The sequence below is a fragment of the Anabrus simplex genome, chromosome 1, assembly GCF_040414725.1.
Source record: "Anabrus simplex isolate iqAnaSimp1 chromosome 1, ASM4041472v1, whole genome shotgun sequence".
In the NCBI taxonomy this organism is placed as follows: Eukaryota; Metazoa; Arthropoda; class Insecta; order Orthoptera; family Tettigoniidae; genus Anabrus; species Anabrus simplex.
In genome coordinates, this window is record NC_090265.1 from 1,659,104,998 (window position 1) to 1,659,124,500 (window position 19,503).

Sequence of the window (19,503 nt, forward strand, 5' to 3'; positions counted from 1 at the left end):
CATCGAAGGTTTCTGGCGACGCAGGGTAGGAAAGGTTAGGATTAGGAAGGTAGCAGTCATGGCCTGAATTAAGGTACAGTCCCAGCATTTCCTGGTGCGAAAATGGGGAACTACGTAAAACCATCTTAACGGCTGCCGACGGTGGGATTCGAACTCACCATCCCACAATACAAACGCATAGCTGCGCGATACTAACCGCACGACAACCCGCTCAGTCATTTTTGAAAATATGTATTTTTCTATCAGCTGAGGATTTTTAAATCGTCATATTTTGTATAGGCTACCCGAGATCTACAGTAGCCCGCTGGTTTTCTGATTCAGCATACTGTTGGTTAACTTATTGCGTCTGTCCACATATGATTGAAGTCTTGTGCAACGATGTGACATATGAACTGAGAGAATACTGAGCCGTTCTTCCCAACATAAAACAGGTACTTTTGAGTGGTCATGAGCATGACTTATAGTCATAAGGCAAACTAGAGTCGAGTATAATTGTCAAATGTTAACTAAGTTATAATACTAAGATTCATTAAACTAATAAATAGTATAACCTATTAGCCTACCTACTTACTAGATTATGTTTTGACTACCTTTTTAACACTGCAAATAAATCCATCTATTATTTAAACCTCCTTGTAAGAAGAGGACAGTGAATGCAAATGGGTATTACTTTTCAAATGAGCTGAGCTCGAAAGTCCATTATAGCATACGATTCTTTAAGTGTACCATAGCTCACTGTATGTCTCGCTGCAGCGGAAGCTCGGCTCTCCGCCAGTGTCCAGTGAGCCGATAAGGAGCCGTGTGTATCTTGTGTTTCACTGAGCCGCGCTCGTTCACGATTCTTTCGATGTGCCATGATTCACTGTCTCGCTGCAACGGAAGCTCGGCTCCCCGTCAACGTCCAGTGAGTGCGCCACTCAGCACTGTCCGCTGGGAGTAAGCTGAATCGTGTGCCGTGAGCTCGCCGTTCCTGTGAATCGATTCACTCGGACACTTGAATGAATCGATACACTGCTTCGAATCATGCATTCAGTAGCCAACACTAGCCAGTATCCCATGGATTTCAATGTCTTCTCCCAGTCGCGGATGACTTTGTCTAGGACGAGGTTGAAAAGAAGCGGAGATAGGCCGTCACCTTGTCGGATGCCGTTTTAATCGGGAATGGTTCAGAGATCTCCCCCTTGAATTTAACTTTGGAGATAATGTCAGTGAGTGTTGACTTGATTATTATTATTACAAATAACAGTGTGTATGTGTGTAATATTTAATATTTCAATTCGTGTACATAGATTTTAAGTAGTCACTGTTAACCGCCATACTTGTGTTATGATACATTATATATAGTCCTCGTATGTATCCTTTATGAAGTATTGCTTCTTATAACATTTTTATGTTTTTAATTGTATGATGCGCATTGCTAACTTTACTTATTATGTATTTTTCTAACTATCTTGTTTACGTATCTGTTCAATGATAGTATTCATTTATTATATTATTATATGGTTAAGTGTGAGAGAGGGCCAGGAGCCCTAACTTCGCCACAGTTAAATACGTAAATAAATAAATTAATATTATTCATGATTTGTCGAAACTGTTTTCTTTCCCTTGTTAGTGCCTTAAGCCGTATGGAGTCAGATCTTCGACGACAATCGAACACAAAAATGCTAGGACTGGGAAAGCAGTAGCCCGGAGCTTAATTAAGGTATAGCCCCCAATCATTTGTCCGATGTGACGCTGGGAAACCGTAATCAGGGCTGCCGATAGTGGGATCCAAGCCGCTCGTCACCCAGATGCAAGCTTACAGTGCGTGGAGCGTATACTACGATGGAACCAGCTTGCTCGATGAAAGAGCAATAATAGTACATTTGTTTCTATGCTTTTACACAAAGTTCGAGTGAATCTCTTAATATCGCATATGATACCCCAAATGTGTGTCAAAGTGAATCACACCATTCTGACTAAATCCGGAGTACGCCTTCAGATAAGACGAACCATGCCCCACCATGACGCCGATGACGCAGTATGAGCGAGTCAGCAGCGGATATTAGATGTTGTAATGAGTTCGGATAGGAAGTAATAACGACAGCTGTGACGTCGGCGCTAGACATGGAAACCTTTCAACTCTTCTAACACTAATTGGTATTAAATAACAGTCACTGTGCTGAGTGTTGCAAATCCTCCTTCGTTACTGCAGAACACACAACTTTCTCCTGTGCTGATAACGGATGTGACAAAACGAATTACCTTCAATATCGCCTTCGTTAGAACATTAGAAGATTAGAAGATACTTTTTTTTTTTTTTTTGCACAGGGCAGCCGAGGAAATGTCCAACCTACCCGGGCAATTCAGATAAACAATACACAGGAGCATCGGCTAAATCCACATGGCTAAACGAAATTGTGAATATGGCGTATTTTGAGAATGATTATCTAAAATAATATTCTTAAAATATGTAGGCTAAGAGTATTTCTTTCCCTCTATCTTAATCCGTGTACAATCCAGGGTTGGTTGTTGCATCGGACGCAGCGAGGGATCCAACCTCTACCGCCTGAATGGCATTGACCTGGAGCGTGAGACTGTTGGATCGGGGTATACAACTGGGTAGGAGGACCAATACCTGCTATCTGAACAGGGGCTTTTGTGGAGGGATGCGAAGATCGCAAGGGATAGACAAGGAAGAGGGAAGGAAGCGACCGTGGCCTTATCCCGGTATTTGGCTGGAAGAGAAATGGGAAACCACGGAAAACCACTTCTAGGATGACTGAGGTGAAAATCGACACCCCCCCATCTACTCAGTTGATCTCCGGAGGTTGAGTGGACCACGTTCCAGCCCTGATACCACATTTCAAATTTCATGGCAGAGCCTGGAATCGAACCCGGGCATCCGAATATGGCGGCTAATCACACAGAGCTGAACTGTAATACTATTAGTGTACTAAATTTGCAAAGCTTGTGGTATACTCCTTTTACGGTATTATGACTTATGACTTGTTTTAAATAGGCCTGCTTCCATATTTTATGTCAGGCATCATTATTGGTTTATTTTTATTTTCTAAATTTTTACAGTTTTTTTATTTCGTGTGTCAATTTCCAGCCGGGTGCAGCCCTTACAAGGTAGACCCTCCGATCAGGGTGAGCGGCATCTGCCATGTATAGGTACCTGCGTGTTATTGTGGTGGAGGATAGTGTTATGTGTGGTGTGTGACTTGCAGGGATGTTGGGGACAACACAAACACCCCCACCCCACGAGACACTGGAATTAACCAATGAAGGTAAAATACCCCGACCCAACCGGGAATCGAACCCGGGACCTACTGAACGGAACAAAGTACGCTGCCCATTCAGCCAACAAGTCGGACAAGTTTTACAGTATCGATTTAAGGGCATATCAAAATACTTCAATTAGTTAACAATAATGTTATGTAATATACATCACGGAGTACTGTATACTACACAATGTATTGTTGTAGCTAATTTCCTGTCGCCCTCATGCCCCCAAAATGAAATAAATAAATGTCACTAAATGAAGTTAATACAGAACCAGTTTTTAAAACCCTATTAAGTAGCACAAATAATAAAGTAACTTTCTCTTATCATGATTCGCAGTGTGTCACCAAGTACTTCTCCATGTTTTCCGTTGTGATGTTTTAACACCTATCCGATAAAATTATCTTGTAGTCTGAGAAGAACCGTTCAACATCGCAGGAAGATAGATGAAATGCACCAGTTAGTTTACTATAGCCTGAACATTAAACGAGCAGATACAATTTGTATTTTCTGAATAATTATCTACTGCCTCCTTGGTGCAGTGGTTAGTGTGATTAGCTGCCACCCCCGGAGGCCCGAGTTCGATTCCCGACTGTGACACGAAATTTTAAAAGTGGTACGAGGACTGTAACGGGGCCCACTCAGCCTCGGGAGGTCAACTGAGTAGAAGGGGGTTCGATTCCCTCCACAGCCATCCTCGAATTGGTTTTCTGTGGTTTCCCACTTCTCCTCCAGGCAAATTCCGGGATGGTACCTAACTTAAGGCCACGGCCGCTTCCTTCCCTCTTCCTTGTCTATCCCTTCCAATCTTCCCATCCCCCACAAGGCCCCTGTTCAGCATAGCAATTGAGGCCGCCTGGGCAAGGTACTGGCCCTCCTCCCCAGTTTGTATCTCCCTACCCAATGTCTCATGCTCCAGGACACTGCCCTTGAGACGGTAGAGGTGGGATCCCTCGCTGAGTCCGAGGGAAAACCAACCCTTGAGAGTAAACAAATTAAGAAGCGAAGAAGAAGAATTATCTAGATATGTACCAAAATACTACATTCTTCACATAATATGTGAAAATATGTAATATTACTACGAATATGTATAATTAAACATAGGCACAACAATACCAGAGCCACAAGTAACTGTCATTTTTAATTTTCACTTGTCTACAAGTAATGGAATGGAATATGTAATTACATAAGGATCCTGGCCCTAGTTATCAAATAATATAATAATATTTCGCCTTTGCGCCTGTGAAAACCTCCATGTGATAATGCTATGAGAAAAATACTGACCCGCAGCGCATACAGTCATGGAAAGAAGTATTCGTATACCGCAGTGTAGAAAAGTAAACTTTAGTTTTGCCACTCTGAAAACAATCTCATTGATTTTTCTAATGTATATATTATTCATTATAACTACAACTATGCAGGCAGAAGAAACATGCATTTGCAAAACATAATACAGAAACATACTGTGAAGTGCTCTCTTGAATTACGAAATAATTATTAATCCACTAAATGAAAATAAAACTCATAAAAAATCCACAACCTATACTTCTTATGCATACCTCACCTATAACATATAACTCAACACTATAGGATGGATTTCGGCATATTCGCATGTTTTATTTCTTTTCAAGATTTAATATACCCTTAAAAATAAAGGTGATTCATTTCATTTGTAATCGAATCGCTAAGTCATAGAGCATATAAATGCGTATGTATGGAATACGCGCATATTCTTAATTTATGTGCATATAAATGCATAATTGCAGCTTTACAAAACAACATTTATATTGTATATTGATGTTCTAATCGGTACAACAATGGAAAGAAGTATGTAACCACTCCGTTCGCAGGCGGAAACCTTTCCAATGCAGGGTTGTTGACAAACGACAGTATTAGCAAGCACTTGACAATGTGTAATATTTTTCGATGGCATTTTGGTATTCTGTTCGATGTTGGAATCATAGAAAAATGTTTTACAAGACCTGAAGTAGCAGAGAGGAGAGATCCTTCGTCGATATTTGGCATGGCCCAACCTACCCACCCCAAAACAGAAACAGCCTGAAACTAAATAATGCCACAATTTTATTTATCCCCCAAATCTTGCCACTAGCAGTATCTAACTAGTCGAGACCAATTGTCTTGTCCACACCAATATTTTGCAGCTCTTTTCCATTCCCGTAATGACGCTGTCTTGCTACTAATCTCGTGTTTCCTCACTTCTGCTTCAAATTCCCTCCACAGGTGCTTAGGTCCAGACTCTCAGTTGAATTTTGAGAGTGTGTAGGGTGTGGTATAGCAACCACAGACGTTTGATGCCCGTTGAATCATTGCCTTGTTGAAAGTGGTAATTTCTCGAAAGAGCCAAGGCATCAATGCTCTGTTGTAGATTCTTTTTGACAATATTCAAATAAACAAATCGATCCATGATTCCTTCAATAAATACAAGTTTCCCAACACAGGAAGCTGCCATGCTCCACAAACCATGACTCCACAACCCACATACTTCGCCATGGCTTGAAGGTCTGCAGGTTCTAGTTATGTATTCGGTCTCCTCCAGACTAATGAATCGTTGTGAAAGATATTAAATTTACTTTCATCCCTAAACACTACCGTATCCCAGAATCTCTTGTCTTGAATGCACGCTGTTGCGCAAATTCCAGTCCCCATTTCTTGTCCTTTTTTTTATAACTTAGGGTTCTCGTTTAGGTACCCTGGTTCTGTTGAGAATGAGAACGGTTGAGAATGGCACAGATTGCCCTTTCCGAACTGGTCACGCACATGTGTGGATAGTGCAGATGCTGCAAATGTAAGGGATTTTTGGATCATTCTTAGCAGAATTCTAGTCTCTCTTGTCGTAAGGTTCTGTGGATGACCTCTTCTTTTTTGCTAGGGGCTTTACGTCGCACCGACACAGATAGGTCTTATGGCGACGATGGGAGAGGAAAGGCCTAGGAGTTGGAAGGAAGCGGCCGTGGCCTTAATTAAGGTACAGCCCCAGGATTTGCCTGGTGTGAAAATGGGAAACCGCGGAAAACCATCTTCAGGGCTGCCGATAGTGGGATTCGAACCTACTATCGCCCGGATGCAAGCCCACAGCCGCGCACCACTACGCGCACGGCCAACTTGCCCGGTCGACCTCTTCTTTAACCGATCATGACTTTTTTTTCTTTCCTTGTGCCTTCTAATGGTGGATCGTGCAGTCACTCAACTTCTTCCGAATATATTTGCAATTTCAGAAATTTATTTATATAGAAGATATTGATAGAAAAATATTTCTTTCTTCGGCGGTCATTTCTTTACCCCTTGGGCCATGCTGCCGTTCCAGAGTATGCAATTCACGGTACACCATACACTTACACAAGCATTCCTTGCACTACGGGGTTGGATCAGCAGTTCTTTTGGTTACAACTAGTCTGGTGTATGAATACTTTGTTCCTGCTTTAATGTCATACGAATTACAACATCATTTAATTTTGTATAACATTTCATTGGCATACGATAATCTGTATAACCTATCACTTAGCTATATTACACGGCATCATGGTACCTATCAGCATGGATACAGTTTGTAATTTACTGTCAAAACCACGGACTTTGTTCTTCAGCGTATACTATATATTTATTAATTTCCATGACTGTAGAAGGGTATATCATCCAGAGTGAGAATTATTTGAAATTACCCCCACAAAATTAAACCTGCCAAAGTTCTAAGTTGTAATATTTCGCATAGATGTTTCTGCAGGCACATCGACCATTTATAACTGTTCTATATTTATTTAGTACTTGTCCGGCTCTTCGAAAGAATTGTCAGCGAACTGGCCTTCCTTTTACAGTATCCCGAGTTTGATTTCCGGGCGGGTCTGGTATTTAAATATTAAATAGTCCATTCCCTTGGCTAGGATTTTTTTCAGTCCCCAACATTCCTGCAGCTCACATGCGATTTTATTATTATTATTATCGTGAGCTCCGCGGGATTTAAAACGGAATCTGGGCCTAGAATACAGAGGGGTCGTGTGACAGAAAGGACTAATGGATAGTCTTTAGAGGTACTGACAGGTTGTCAAAGCCAAAAGGTGAAGAAGAATTATACATTTGAAACGAAATTGACTGTTGACATGCAGTCCGTAGAGGCTCAAAACGCGAAAGCAAAAATTTACAGGAATTCTCTAGGATTGGAAACATTGTGTTTGAGAAGCTCTCACTCTCTGCTCGCTCGTACACAGTGTTATCTCCCTCAACTTCAACTGATCACAGCATTACTCGCCCATTGAGGTACTACACAGAGTATTTCACGATTGAATTCACCTTCAAGCATACAATTACAAGAATGGCAGGCAGATACCAGTGCAATGGCTTTATTTCTCTAATACGAGACTTTTATTCCACTAACTGAGTTCTGCTGATCGTGATGGCCAAACAATTCACGTGGGCTGGCCATCCATCGATATTTTGTCCATTGTAGATTCGTATGGAAATAAATACGCATGTTATATTCCCATGCATTGTGTGGCAGCGCTTTTTTTGCAAGCGGTGCTAATGAACTTCGCAGTTCTATTATTCTGTGATATCACTCCATTGTGTGTGTATGTTATTCAGCAGAGTGATCCAAATATTTAAATCATTGTAGAAGCTTTACATTGTACTTTCAATTCAATAGTTATTTTCATAGTCAGAGCCCATATAAAGTGCGTCAGTAATTACTGCTGTTTACCGCAACGCGGAACATGATGATCAGTGTATCATACTTCTCTTTTTTTGTACCATACATTCATCTCCATTATAAACAGTTATGCCTTTAAGCTTCCATTGTACTTCTTCTTTGTCCATCATCCAGTTCAAGTATCGTGAAGTTTCGACTATATTATAATCCTGCTTGCAGTGTTGTGCCATACAGTTCTATATTCCGCCATTAAATGCACCGTTGTAACGGAGAATTTGCAATATGCTTAATTTGGTCGATGTATCTTGTTGCAGGTTTTTAGAGGTCTCTCGACCTTTCAACCATATCCTGCATAAAATCCAGCCTTCCTAACAGTGTGCCCGAAATATCTCGCAATTCGTTGATTCAACAGAGGCGTAACGTATATCATACAGGCCCGTCTGCCAAAATAAAAATTCGGCCCCCCTCAAATGAAATGGAAAACCTATAAATAACTCACATACATAATTATAGCAGGTATAAGTAATACAGTAACCCCATGATGCAGCAGCCCCGAAGGGTCATAGCCTACCCAGCGACTGCTGCTCAGCCCGGAGGCCTGCAAATTACGAGGTGTCGTGTGGTCAGTACGACGGATCCTCTCAGCCGTTATTCTTGGCTTTCTAGACCAGGGCCGCCATCTGACCGTCAGATAGCTCCACAATTGTAATCACGTAGGCTGAGCGGGCCTCGCACCAGCCCTCAGATACAGGTAAAAATCCCTGACCTGGCCGGGAATGGAACCCGGGGCCTCCGGGTAAGAGGCAGGCACAATGCCCCTACACCGCGGGGCCGCCAGGAGCAATACAATTTATAGTCAAATTATACAAACAATTATACAACCTCCCAATATCGTCACCCCTGACGTCACACAGACGCATGGCCCTCAGCCGTGGAACCCATTGCCGACGGATCCTATACATTTACCACTTTAATAGGTTTCATTTTTCAGTAAATACAGAACTATGCTCTGTGGCTACGGAAATTTCAGTTATAATAATTTATTTGGTTACAATACCTAAAAATATACCAACAACATTAAATAAAACTGTTCAAATAAAGTTTGAAAAACATCAAACCGCGCAACTGATCAGCCTAGTCTATTATTAACTTCGTGCAGAGAGATCTCGTTTGGAAATAAGTTGACTGATTATTACTACACCAACTTCTTAGTGGCATTATACATTTTTTTTTAATAAATGTGTGACAAAAGTTAAATTTTCAGCACTATCTGTGCATAATAAAAGTCATCTCCGTAAACGCCATGAGGATCCCTGGAGGGGTGGAAGGTAAAAGCTTCCACTATCCGTAACCTCGGCACTTGGTGGGGAAGAGTGGTTAGCTCTACGCCCGGCCGCCTTTGCCCCAGGAATTAACCTGGTACTCATTTTTGGTGCAGGCTGAGTGAACCGCAGGGTCATGTGCACCTCCGGAAGTGGAAAGCTCGTTTATTAAATTTTAAGACTTCCTGATGAGGAATCGAACCCACGTCCTTCCGGGTGAACCGAGACGCCTTTACCGCCTCGGCCAGGCAGCCCCTTGTGCATAATACTATCTGTGATATAATGCCCATCAGAAATTATCATTTTCGAATTAAAATGCAGTATTTTGCTATCAATTTTTATTACTTTTGTTATTTTTCAATAATTCGGTGCAGGTCTTTTCTGAAGAGCGTATCGTGGTGTTGCGAGAGACGGCGAGGGCAAGCGTTTTTTACAGCTGTGCTGTGTTACACTCAACACGATTATGGCCGGATTTCGTTCCCGCAAGAGTTCTTCTACGTCTCAATAAATCTATCGACACGAGGGTGACGTTTATAGCACCTTAAAATACCAATGAACTGAGCGTGGGTCGAACCTGCCAAGTGGTGCTCAGAAAGCCAGCGCTCTACAGTACCAACTGAGCTACGCATGCCGGCCCTGGTAGTCGAAATTTCGCCTTTGTTTTGTTTAGAATAATAATGAATACGACATTTCCTCATTTCATATGATGTTTGTTTTTTTGCCAGTCTAGAAATAACCTGCTGGCGTCCGTGAAAGGAAATGATGTCTTTTCTGAACGCAAGGATACCCTTCTGCTATTCCTGTATATTAGATTATATTTCTTTGTATCGGAAGAACTTTATTGGATCATTTAGCAATAGAAAAGTGAGCAGTTGCTCATAAAATCCGAAGTCTTGTTGAGGATCGGTACATAAAATCTGCCTTAGAAATAAAACCACATCATGGTTTTTAGTATTTATTTATTTATTTATTTATTTACTTATTTATTTATTTATACACAGATACATCCTTACTATAGACTGCTATACCTTTCAGCGTTCAGTTTGAAAAACATATGTGAATTTACTAAACGCCCATACAATTCTCTATTTGTAACTACCTCTGTATCCACTTTTTTTTTTTGCTAGGGGCTTTACGTCGCACCGACACAGATAGGTCTTATGGCGACGATGGGATAGGAAAGGCCTAGGAGTTGGAAGGAAGCGGCCGTGGCCTTAATTAAGGTACAGCCCCAGCATTTGCCTGGTGCGAAAATGGGAAACCACGGAAAACCATCTTCAGCGCTGCCGATAGTGGGATTCGAACCTACTATCTCCCGGATGCAAGCTCACAGCCGCGCGCCTCTACGCGCACGGCCAACTCGCCCGGTGTATCCACGTTTAGTTCTACAACTCTTATCTTTAAATAGTTAGAAACATAATCTACAAATCGTCGTCTTTGTCTCCCTCCACTTCTCTTACCCTCTATTGCGAGCCCATTATTCTCCTAGGTAACCTATTCTCCTCCATTCGCATCGCATTACCCCACACCAATGCCGGTTTATGCATTCAGCATCATCAGTCGAGATTATTCATAAGACGTTATCTCCTCATTCCGAGTAACTTCCTGCCATTGTTCCCATCTAACTTATGAATAAGATACCCTAAGTCCACCCACCTTTCACTCCCGTACAGCAAAGTTGCTCTAAAACAGACCGGCATAAAGAGAGTTTCGTCCGGGAGCTGACTTCCATCTTACGGAATACTGTTGATCGCAACTGCGAGCTCACTGCATTAGCTTTGTTGCAACTTCATTCAATCTAACTTACAATACTAACATTCTAGGAGAAATACTTCAAATGATCTACCTGTTCCAGATTTGTATTCTCCACCTGACATTCAATTCTCTTAGGTTTCATACCTACTGATATCACACTAGTCTTGGAAAGGTTAATTATCATATCATACTCATTGTAACTCTTTTTCAAATTCGAAGATATTAGACTGCGGGCTTTCGGCACAATTTTTCCGTTAAGACCATGTCGTCGCCATAGGCCAAAATGCTTACTAAACTGAATCTCTAACTATAACCTTCATCCCCAGCTGAATCTTCTTCCGGTGCAACTTCTTCACTTGTTTCAGAACCGCACTCAATAGCATATGCTTGAAGGAATCGTCCGCTCTCTTGTAAGTTGTACACTATAGGTTTGAAATGTATGAATGTACAGTAGTTGTACCATTTCTCGCTAAATAACTGCAGCTGACGGAATTCACTATAATAATAATAATAATAATAATAATAATAATAATAATAATAATAATAATAATAATAATAATAATAATACATCTCCAAAAACCATCAAGCACATAACCTCAGGTTGTCGATTAATAGTAAATACAGACTATAAGTATAGACGTGACAAAATTGTAAAAAGTATTCATCAGAAATTAGCCCGACAACGTAACATAATCCACTGTACTACAGCATATTGGAAGTACAAACCCCAATCAGTCTTGGAAAGTGAAATTTACAAATTTCATTGGGATAGAAGTATCATCACTCATAAAAGTATTACATGCAAGAGATTATATATATATATAACTTTTGTAGATAAAAACAAGAAAATCTGCTTCATAATTGACATAGACTGCCCAAATCCTCACAGCCTTCAATCAACGCATACAGAGAAGATATCCAAGTACACAGATCTGGCCATAGAAATATAAAACGTGTGGAAACTCAACAATTTTATCATCACTCCAGTAGTGATCGGATGTAATGGCATTATACCAAAGACACTACACAGGAGCATTGAAACACTTATCTCCACCCTCTCACAGAGAATTACAAAAAGCAGCAATCCCGGCCGCTTACCATATACCTAAGGTAGTAAGGAAGTTTATTGGCATGAACCATCCACCATATACAGATGACTAATGAAAATCGTCCACTGATAGTTTTGACTGTTTATGTTTAGTAAATATCTTATAAATATCCGAAAATGAATTTTTCAACATTGTATGTATGGAGCATTTGTGCGTATGTACTAAAGAGTACTTCTTCCATGTACACTGCACCGAAGAATCACATAAATCCAATTGTAAAATTGTGAATTATATATAAAATAATAATAATAATAATAATAATAATAATAATAATAATAATAATAATAATAATAATAATAATAGATTTACGTCCCACTAACTACTTTTTTAAGACACCGAGGTGACGAAATATTGTCCCGCAGGAGTTCTTTAACGTTTCGGTAAACCTACCGACACGAGGCTGACGAATTTGAGCACCTTCAAATACCATCAGACTGAGCCGGAATCGAATCCGCCAACTTGAGCTCAGAAAGTCAGCGCTCTATACCTGAGCTATTCAGACCGGTTTCACTAGAATCTCTTGTTCATTACAAAATAAGAACGTATTCTATGGCTGAAAGTGCACTTAGCTCTATTTTTCGCAAAATTGGCACTTATACCGTTGTGCTTTTTACCCATTTAGTTCATTTAGAAGGATAATAATAATAATGTTATTGATTTTACGTTCCACTAGCTACTTTTACGGTTTTCGGAGACGCCGAGTTGCCGGAATTTAGCCCCGAAAAGTTCTTGTTACGTGCCAGTAAATCTACAGACGCGAGGCTGTCATGTTTGAGCACGTTCAAGTACCACCGGATTGAGCCAGGATTGAACCTGCTAAGTTGGGGTCAGAAGGCCAGCGCCTCAACCATCTAAGCCACTCAGTCCGGCCATTTAATAGCAGAGGATCACCTCCCCTGAGAACATAAGCTATGCTTACTAGGATTCGCAAAATAAATACAATTTCGAAAACTCATTTAGTCGACCATGAAATCATACATCAGAAAATGATGAATACAGTTCTGTAATATCAGTGAATTGGTGGGTATTCAATCAATCAATCAATAAATCAATCAATCAATAAATCAACCAATCAATCAATCAGTCAATCAATCATCACTAATCTGCGTTTAGGGCTGTCGCGCAGGTGTCAGATTTCCTATCAGTTGTTTACTTCGCCTTATCTTAAATGATTTCAAAAAGTTGGGAATGTATTATTATTTATAAACAATAAACCTTCAGCGTATTGAGAGTTTTTGTTCAAGAATAAAATGTTTCAATTATACATCCATAACTTTTGACATTCCGAGTTGTAAGCAGTCGCACTGCACTCGGCAAGGATCACGTTTCAGAGGAGATTTATATAGGATCATTGGAGATCGTAAGTTAAACGGGCTGTTTCAGGAAATTGAGTCTCCATCTTTTTACTCGAGCCGCTTTCGCACTGGCGACTATCGTAACAGTATCGAGAGCACGATTTTTCCTCCTCTTGATGTATTACTAACAAACCTTCGCGCTAACTCTCGATATAAAAAAGGAAATTGGCATTTATTTCTGAAAGTGCGTGTTAAAAATGCGTCAGAAGTCTCAAGATTTACACCTAAGTACATACGGAACTTCAGATAATAACGTTTCGCATTATAGAAACTACGTGTGAACATGTCTCTCGGATTACCAGAAAACTGTACCCAGATCATATAATTATCCAAAGGCCACTTAGTTTTACGTTGAATTGCACGGACGAGATCATTCATCATCATCATCATCATCATCATCATCATCATCATCATGATATTATTATTATTATTATTATTATTATTATTATTATTATTATTATTATTATTATTATTATTATTATTATTATTATTATTATTATTATTATTATTATTATTATTATTATTATTAGTTGATCCATATTGAATTTGCCAGAGACACTGAATTTTTAAGACATGTTCATGCAGATACTAGAAGCAAACATCGTGAGATTTTGAAAAAAATACTATACGGAAGTCCCGAACTGGTAACATTGACACGTATTGAATAGATGGTGCTTCAGAATAACCGCTGAGGGTTTGATTACCACTGTTAAGATTTTTCTTGGATGCTCTTCTCCATTTTTTAAAGAATGATTGCATAGTTCCACGAGCTCATAGAAATGAACCGGGCACAGTTGTACGCCTCAGACAATATGATTGAAGAAAGTGGGGGCCACTTTGGGGCCCTATGAACCGAAAGCCGTTACGCTGATAATTCAGTCAAAGAGCTGTATTATTTTTTTTTTACTCAGGAGCACGGCTGAACTGGCTTAGCTGATGTGTTGGCCTTCTTTTCCTCCCAAAATCTCTTCATCCTCTCGCTGAGCTTCTTCCTTCGTTCTACTGTCCAAGTTATAGTAGCTCTGGTGTTCAACCTCTGAAGCTCAGTACTTCAGTTGTAACCATGACACCGACATAGATCGATGTCCCCAATACTTTTAACTTGATAGCATGATGGAATCAACCTACAACATAAATACCCCAGGCCCTAGTAGACATACTAGTTTTTTCTCGGTCATCGGATTCTGAGGGACCGAGAATATTATGCGGGAATGTATCGGAGCTTCCCAAGTCTCTTCGCCCAAAATGCAAAACTTCTTTGGTAGTCTAAACATCAACACACTTCGGAAAACTGGAAAGTTAAAACTATTATTATTATTATTATTATTATTATTATTATTATTATTATTATTATTATTATTATTATTATTATTATTATTATTATTAATGTTATTGGATTTATGTCCCACTAATTACTTCTTCGGTTTTTCGGAGATCTTTTTACGTGCCAGTAAATCCATCGACACGAGGCTGACGTATTTGAGCACCTTCATATACTACCGATCTGAGTCAGGATCGAACCTGCAAGTTGGGTTCAGAAGGCCGGCGCTTCAATCGTCTGAGCCACTCAGCGCGGCAGCTGTATTATTATTATTATTATTATTATTATTATTATTATTATTATTATTATTATTATTATTATTATTATTATTATTATTATTATTATTATTATTATTATTATTATTATGTTTGGAGTTTAAGTCGTACTGCAGCGAGTTACGTTGATATTTCATGTTTCTAATGCATAAGCAAGTGCTCTGGAGCTCCTTCACAATGCACATCTAAAATTACTTTAGCTACTGTTCATTCACTGAAGCCTATTACAAACAAGAGGAATACTGAAGATAAAGGTAACCTAAAAACATCATACACATATGCACAGATTTTAAGGACATTTGCCATCTCCGAGCTAAATGCAATATTTCTTTTGTGAACGTTTCCAAAGCAAAAATAAAAGCTAATCTAAATATATAGGAAGATACTTCAAGGACTTTTAAATGAACTCTGAATCATATACACACAAACATGCTACTCACAAGTCCATTATTTTGCTCGCCCTCCTTTAGAAATACAAACAATACATCAAGTCATCCAGATAGGTCTTACGGCGACGATGGGACAGGATACGGCTAGGTCTTGGAAGGAAGTGACCGTGGTCTTAATTAAGGTACCCCCGCACTTGACTATTGTTAAAATAGTAAACTATGGAAAAGCATCTTCAGGGATGCCGGCAGTGGGTTTCGAACCCACTATCTCCATTGAGTGCCACGTGACACAAACCACGTAGCAATATTTACTCGTTACTTAATAACATTATTAACTATTTTATTTTTAATTTTCGTTTTGTCTGTCAATGGACCATATTTGACAATATTTGCAGTATTTTTAGCTTTCTCTGGCTTCAATCCCTGCGAGTATATTTTTATCCCTTCTTCTGCTCTTCTGCATACGACCTCCATATTCTCATTAGCGTTTCCCCAGTCTCCTGGAAACCGAGGAACTTTTGGACGAGTTGTCTAAATTGATTTCTGTCCATTCTGGAAACCATTTAAGCTCTGTCTTCGTGTTCCTGAAGAATTCAAATATTCTCTTCGTTAGTCTCCTATTGCCTGTCCTCAACAAGTGTCCACAGATCTGTAACGTTTTCTTCCTCGTCAGTTCAACAACTCCTACTGTTCTTTGATACAATTGTTGATATATTGAAGTGTCCTCTCCCCATTTTTTTTACATTTGGGCCCAGAATTTTTCTTAGCCTTTCTTTTTTCTTTCTCCCGGATATCATCAAGTCCACGTTTTCCAGTCATGTCCACTTTTTGCGCTGTATACAGGCACTCAGGTATAACGACGGTGTATAAATGCCTCAATTTACCCCATAAGATAAAATCGTTTGGTTGTAGGTGTTCCTTGTCACCTGAAATACAATTTACATTCCCTCCCCCCCTTCCCAAATTCCTTAATGGCATCCCTTTCCGACCTATTCTCTTGCAAAGTTTCTGCCATATACTTAAAGCTCTTAACTCTCCTTATTTGTTGTCTCCTAACTTCAAGAAATGTATCGAGGAAAATAACAATGCCATGATCCGTCCTTTCCTCTAATAATATACGATACTACTCAGATTTTCGGTTGAATTCCGTGTCTTTTCCTTCTCTACAAGGTTTCACCGATCTCTGATGATGGCACTGATTATTTAAGGGGAAATACAACAAAATATCCTCCTCTTAACACTAAGCAAACATCAAAGGCAATGAATGGCCCAAAAACGAATGACCCCCTAAGCTTCGAAAATAATATAATTGGGGACTGAAAATAAAAATAGATGATCAAGGGTAGTTGCAATGAAAATATGAAATTGATAAGCCTGGAACAAGTATTAAGAAATAATGGAGTCAGATAGGGACATTCTGGCAGCCCTTCTGGAGTCACCCCTTTAAGACATCTCTTATGGCGGGCGCAAGATACCCCCACCCCATCTCTTGGGAATTTCAGTGAGTGGAATCAGTCCGCGCACAAAATACTTCCAGTAATCGCCTTAGCACGAGTTGGGTGGATAGCAGATAAAATGTGAAGGCCTGAGTTAGATCGCCTCTGTAGCATGTGTTGTTCGAAAAAGTCTTCTCACACACATTAGATAAAGCGCAGAGGGTGCGCACGGTTCGAATGAAAGATTTATAGGCTAAGACGATACAATCTGGCTGCAAAGGAACATAAATGTTTCCCACCTATCTTCGTTCCGAACCGAATGTTAAATTGAATAATAAGTAATGGAAGGAAGAAGTTAAAGGTAAAGGATTTTGACAGGAGATTCAAAATATTTATCTAACATTATGAGCCCATAATCCTATTCTACAAACAAACATACGACCTTAAAAGAAATGGATACATATCATAGGTCTGCTAATCGCGAGTAGCAACATAATACAAAAAATGAGTTCTGTAAGACAAATATCTTTGATGAGTGATATTGCGTTTTCTCCCTTGAAAACGTTGATAAGCACTTTAATATCCAATCTTCGACGACTTTCTTTAAAATCCAATTGATTGCTTTTTTATGTTTCCATTACATACTTTCAATAAACCAATTGCTCTTCCTTCCGGTACACTGAGGAAGTTTCACTATGTGCTGTAATGAAAATGAAAATCCACAGCCTGTTTCCAGTCATTCCACCAGGTCAGGAATGGAATCTAGCGGCGAGGATAGGAATTGTGCCTGCTGCCGAAGCCTGTCGCACTCTTCTGGGGCAATGATTAATTTAATGACTGACAGATGAAATGAAATGATATTGGAGAGTGTTGCTGGAATGAAAGATGACAGGTAAAACCGGAGTACCCGGAGAAAAACCTACCCCGTTTCCACTTTGTCCAGCACAAATCTCAAATGGAGTGACCGGGATTTGAACGACGGAATCCAGCGGTCAGAGTCCGGCACGCTGCCGCCTGAGCCACGGAGGCTCGTTGCTATATGTTGTAATAAATGTACACATATATAAACACAAACAGAAACAAAAAATTTGGAAACACTGTACCAGAAGGTAATCTGTTATTGTATGTCCGGCTCCATGGCTAAATGGTTAGCGTGCTGGCCTTTGGTCACAGGGGTCCCGGGTTCGATTCCCGGCAGGGTCTGGAATTTTAACCTTAATTAGTTAATTTCGCTGGCACGGGGGCTGGATGTATGTGTCGTCTTCATCATCATTTCATCCTCATCACGACTCGCAGGTCGCCTCTGGGGGTCAAATCGAAAGACCTGCTTCTGGCGAGCCGAACTTGTCCTCGGACACTCCCGGCACTAAAAGCCATACGCCATTTCATTTCATCTGTTATTGTGGATAATCTAAGTAAATAAAGATCCTTCACATCACCGCAAAGGAAGTTTGTGAATTTTAAAACTGTATATTTTTCATTTTACTTCAACATTGTAAGTTTGCAAGCGTATTATTATTATTATTATTATTATTATTATTATTATTATTATTATTATTATTATTATTATTATTATTATTATATTGAGCCATGAGTAAAGCCTCCCCGTCTGTTTAAACTGCTGCCGCATTCCAACTGTAGCGTTATCCGTCCTCAACACACTGAGCTGTCATATAATGCACAAGTTGTATCTTTTGGGACCAGATATCCCTAGCCTTAATTTTCTAGTGCTCCCTTGTGTTTAGAAACTCTAGCTACTATCGAGAATTTTGTATTTGGAAGTTTGGTAACTTAATCAATGTTCAATTATTGTTTATTTGACTTTTTGAGTTTTCATAACTGTGATTAAATTGATCCGCCAATGATATGACTTGATATCAAAATCTTATCAGTCTATCAAATTTGATTTGACTTAATTTATTCTCGAACTCTTCGTCAGCCCCCAACAAAACAGATGTACTTTTCGACCCAATGGTTTACAACAGTGTATTATTGAGTGTTCTACGTGAGCGAGGAGATCTCCTACGGGGAATGATGGAGTGGGGGCTGGCATGAAAATGTGACAATAAACAAAAGTACGGCAGAATTCGAATTATGTAAACTATGTGAAACTGATGATGATAATGATGCTTGTTGTTTAAAGGGGGGCTAACATCTAAGGTCATCGTCCCTCTAGATGAAACTAGCTGCGTTTGTAGTTTGAAGATAGAGAAGATTACAGCGTTCTCCTTTAGGATGTAACTGTCAGATCGTCCGGAGCTTCTTTAACTTTAACGTAGGATTTTCTCTTTCTACTTATATTAAACGTAGGTTTCTGTAGCCAAGACTTCAGACTTTATTTCACCCCTAATGGGGACTTGACAAAATTTGAGAAAGCCTGAGTGTTTACCCTCTTTTTCCTTCTTCTGATTTCATTTTGGGTGACGTTTCAATTGTTCTGAATTCATCATCCTCCTTTCGACCTTTAAGTTTGCTTCTTGTAATTACCTTGTAGCAGGTCCGGCTCTGTGGCTGAATGGTTAGCGTGTTGGCCTTGTGTCCTGGGGATCCCGCGTTCGATTACCGATCGGGCCTGGGATTTTAACCTTCATCGATAAATTCGAATGGCTCGGGG